Genomic DNA, 4936 nt, shown 5'->3' with positions numbered 1-4936 from the left:
AGGTGAAATCCCCAGCAGGAATTTATTTATTTATTATTTATTTATTTTCAGTTTGATTATCGGGGAAGTCCACTGGGCCCAAAAGTGCCAGTTTTCAGTGGAAGCCCGGGGAGAAAAGCTCCATAAACAATACAGTAAAGAATACATAATTATAAAAGGTACAGTATATAATACATATACCATAAACAATACAGTAAGAAATACATAAGTTTAAAAGGTACAGTATATGACACTGTTTATAGATATGAGCATTCAATGCAAGCATGATCAACTTACAGTTTCCCATCCAGTCATCCAGGCTACATTTAAACAGGGTCATACAGGGGCTATATTTGATGTGAACTGGTAGCCTATTCCAGAATAGTGGCAACCTCTGAGAGACATATCTGTCTCTCCAGCAGGTCCTATTTATGTCACAGGCCAGATTAAGTTCCCTGGAGCGGGTGACCCTTGTTCTATTTGACTTGCGGATGTGCAGCATTTCCCTTAGGTTTGGATTCGAGATTGCTCTGTAGGCCAGGCAGAAATCTCCTCTAAATAGTTTGTATACTACTGAGTACAGTGACAGTGACTTCAGTTTGTCAATGTATGATGTGCTGTAGACGCTGAATCTTCTTGGTTAGAAATCTCTGAGGTCTCAAGTTGCTGCAAGTGCCTGGTAAGGTACCTACCAAAGGGAGCATTGTACTCAATTATTGGCCTGATGAGGGTTGAGTATAGGGGTATTATGACCTCTTTCACTCTTGAGGCAATGCCTTTGCTAATGAGGTGTGCGGCATTCCTTACCACAGTTAACACATGGCGGTCAAAGTTTAGGCTACAGTCAACTTGCGTTCCCAAGTCTCTCACTACTGAGCTGTCACTTAGGATATCATTACTTATATGATAGTCTGCAGGGATATAATTTTTACCAAAGGGGATAATAACACATTTTTTTTTCAGCTGAGTTTCAGTCCATGGCTTTGGCACCAATTATTGGTTCATGTAAGTCCCAACTGAAGTATATTAACATTGTTTAGGGATTCAATGATTGCACCCAGTTTGCAGTCGTCAGCAAACTTAGTCATCCACTGCTCCTCTGTTTTGACTTGAACTTCACAGAAATATATTCTAAGCAATAGGGGGGCCCAGCACTGAGCCCTTTGGAACCCCACTGGTGACAAGTCTGCTGGTTGAGGCAAAGTCCCCAACCTTGACTGGGTGTGATTTGTCGTTGAGCCAGTTAGCAACCCACCTGGTGACATAAGGATTGATATTCAACTGAGAGTTTATCAATGATATCCGAATGTGGGATTGTGTCAAAGGCCTTGGCTAAGTCAAGGTAGACTGTATGCACAGATTTGTCTTTGTCTATGGCTCTGGTGATGTTTTTGAAGAAGTCTACCAGGTTTAACAGGCATGACCGGCCTTTGAAAAAAAAACAAACTGTGTCAGATCAAGGTTCTGGAGATCACCATACCTCTCAACTTCATAGAGCAAGAAATCTGGACAAAGCCATAAATAAAAGTGGGACAAAGTCCCAAAAATAGGGATAATTTTTAAATATTGCTCTTACAAACTTAGAAAGTTGGTAGAATAACAGGTTTTGCATTATCATGAATTTTCTGAAGGGTGTGACGTTTTAAACTCAAATGTCTATCATTATTTTCTAACTTCAGTCTTTAATGATGTGCCACTAATTTGCCAGAAAACCACAGTTTTATGAAAATCAGACCAAAAATATAAGGCAAAAATCTGGTCATTCTGTGAAAATCTGTACAGTTGAGAGGTATGGAGATCACCTATATCCTAACCATATTTATAAGGTCCATGATGATTTGTTCCATGAACTTACGGATAAGCTTGGTTAAGCTTATGGGTCTGTAGTTCCCAGGGTCTGTTGCTGTACCCCGTTTATGAAGGGGGGTGACAGTTGATGTTTTCCATTCAGCAGGGACAAAACCAGAACTCAGGCTGTGGTTAAAGAAAGTAACTAATGGAGTTGCTAACTCATGTTTTAGGCCATTTAAAATGCAGCCTGGGATGCCATCTGGTCCCATAGAGGTTGTATTTTGGCCTTGGAGAGAGCATTAATGACTTGTTCTTTGGAGCTTCAAGGTGGGGTACATGTAGATGGAATGCTTTGTGGAATGTTTGGAGGGGACAGGGGGGTGAAATTTTTGTTAAACCAGTCAGCTAATACGTTAGCTATTTTCGTAGGATCAGTGTGTGTGTGTTGCAATCCACAGCTAGTTCAGCACATATCTTGGTCATACCCTTTAGGTTATGGATATAGCTGAAGAATGCCTTATGGTTGCCCTTAGCTATGGTTGCTAAATATTTTTGAAGTACCCCTTAGAGGATTTTACAAGCTGTCTTATTTGTTTGTTCAAGCTGAGGAGGGTGTTCTTCCAGTACTGGGACCTCTCTCTTTTTTATTCTTAGACAGCAACTTCTTCCTAAGAAGTCCACCATAGGCCTTGTTTTTTTCTTGAGGATCTTGTTTTGATCCTTTCAGGTACAGCTGTGTCAGTACATTTGTATAAGTGTTTGTACAGGGAATTTGTGTATAACTTAGTATAGTTGCCAGTGCCATCTGTGGGAACAGGAGCTTGGAAATTATTTATGCCATCCCTTAGGAGGGTATAATTAGTTCTGGTGACATTTTTTAGCTTGAGTTCACCTAAGAGGGCTTCAGGTGTTATAGCTACTTCAAATGTGGCTGATTTGTGATAAGATTTAACCAGTGAGTTTCCTATATTTGTGGTGTTGCAACAGTCACCCATGTTGGTTAGGACCAGGTTAAGAATATTTGAGCCCCTTGTGGGGTTGCATACTATTTGTTCCAGGGCATTAGTCTTAACAAAGTCCAGGAACCTTTTGCAAGCATGTTGGTACTCGTATAAGTTTCCCAGTCAATGGAGGGATAGTTAAAATCGTCCATGACTAGAGTGTTGTAATTTGATTGACTCAAGTAGGTCTAACTAAACAGTGTGGGTATCTTGGTTCATTGAAGGGGGCCTGTAGCGATCAATGACTTGAAGGTGGGGGGGGGGGTCATACCCACAGTTAGTTGAACTTGGATTAACTCCATGGAGTTTTCCTGTCTAACCAGTCTAGAGGTGTATTTATCTTTGATGAAGATAAACACTCCTCCTCCTTTGGTTCTCACATGTTTATTTTGCAGTCTGAAAGTGTGGAAGGCATTGTAGCCTTGCAAGGCCAGGGTACTCTCTGCGACCCTGAACCAAGTGTCTATGACTGCACAGACATCAACATCCTGTAGGGAGAGGACTGCTTCCAGAGAGTGCAGCCTCTGATTTAAACTCCTAGCATTTAGCAGTATAACCTTTAATTTATTTATTTATTTGTCAGTGATATTTTCATGTCAGCAATTTCGTTCTTGAGACCTTACCTAAAAAAGGCCTTAGCCAGTAACCGAAAGCCTAGAGGTGACAGGTGAAGACCATCTCTGGCAAAGCAGCATGGTCTATCAAACATGTCATCCCAGGTGACAGGAACTGGATCTCCTTAGAATGACTCCAGAAACTAAGCCAATTGTGGAAGTCAATCATTTTTTGTTTATATTGTGGTATCATCCTAGGTGAGGGTAGAATGCTGCTCAAGGCTAGGGACATACCTGCCTGAGGCACACATTCATAGAGCTCAATCATGTTTCTCTTCATATAGTCCAGTGAGGTACGTCTCAAGTCATTCACATCAACATGAGTTATGGCGGAGTCATAACAGTACTTCTTGTTGTGAAACTTGAGTGCATGTGTGATCTGATGGATCCTGGCACCCGATAGACAGCTGACCATAACCTTCTCCTTGTCCAGCCTGGTGAGTGTGACAGCTGTGTATCTCACAATGGAGTCACCTATGACTAAAAAATTTGGTTTGGATGTGCTTTGCCTTAGGGGCTTATTTAGTGAGACATTGCTGCTTGTGTTTTTATGTGTATTGAGTGCTTTAGGTGCTGTATTAGGTGTAGCTTGTTTGTGATTGGAAGGTCTCTGGTGTTTAGATAGGTTTCTGGTGAGTACCTCCTTGTATGATGGTTTATGTGTTGTGTGCATGATTTGCGTAAGAGGTGTAGTATGTGAGCTGTCAACCTGTTCAGTGTTACTATTCTATGCATGAAAGAGCTAGGATTCCACATTCTTAGTGTAGATGCATCTCTCACAAATTGTACTTGGGTGATTTAGAAGTAGAGGGTTGTCAGTGTACATGAGACAGTTGCTACACTGCCTAAGGATACCCATGTCAATCAGGCTAGTTGGAGAAATGGAGGGAAACTGGCCATCCATAATGTTAGGTTAAATCCTATTTTCACAGTTGGGAGAGAAAATGGGGGTGTGTGGTATAACTGGATGCTGTAAATAGGGTATATACTAATGGGGTGCTCTATAAAGGGTCTATACTAGCTGGGTCTCTCTAAATGGTATGAGACAGTTGTAGATTTCGTGGTTTAAGGGGCAAAGTGCAGCTGAGGTGCTTTCTGAGCAGCTAATTGCAATTAAACAACTTATTGACCAGATCACTGGCAGCTACTAAGGGAAAATTTATCTACTGAAGTTTTTGCATCTATAACCACCAGTGGTTATCCCCACTGCATGGTGGTGCACAGAGGTGCATCAATCTCTACATTATACTATTTTCATATCACAGTTGTTTCAACATGTAATTAAAACAGAGTGGTAGGACATTGACAGTTTATAACATGAATGTTTGGATTTCTCTTTATTACTGATTAGCTAACAGAATTACTTGCCTGTTTCCTTAAAAATGTCACAACTGGAACATTTTTAGCCATGTAATAGTGCATTATCCTTGCTGGTTCATTGCACTCGCTAACAGCACTTCCTCACTGTTTGCCAGCTTACAAATTCCCTCCCTCACAGTACAATAATCACTTCATGACATGCAGTAGTCAGGTCACACTTCCCAGCACTGA

Source organism: Protopterus annectens, chromosome 13.part0, assembly GCF_019279795.1.
Source record: "Protopterus annectens isolate FY-2018-M chromosome 13.part0, PAN1.0, whole genome shotgun sequence".
Lineage (NCBI taxonomy): Eukaryota > Metazoa > Chordata > Ceratodontiformes > Protopteridae > Protopterus > Protopterus annectens.
This window is presented reverse-complemented; position numbering follows the sequence as displayed.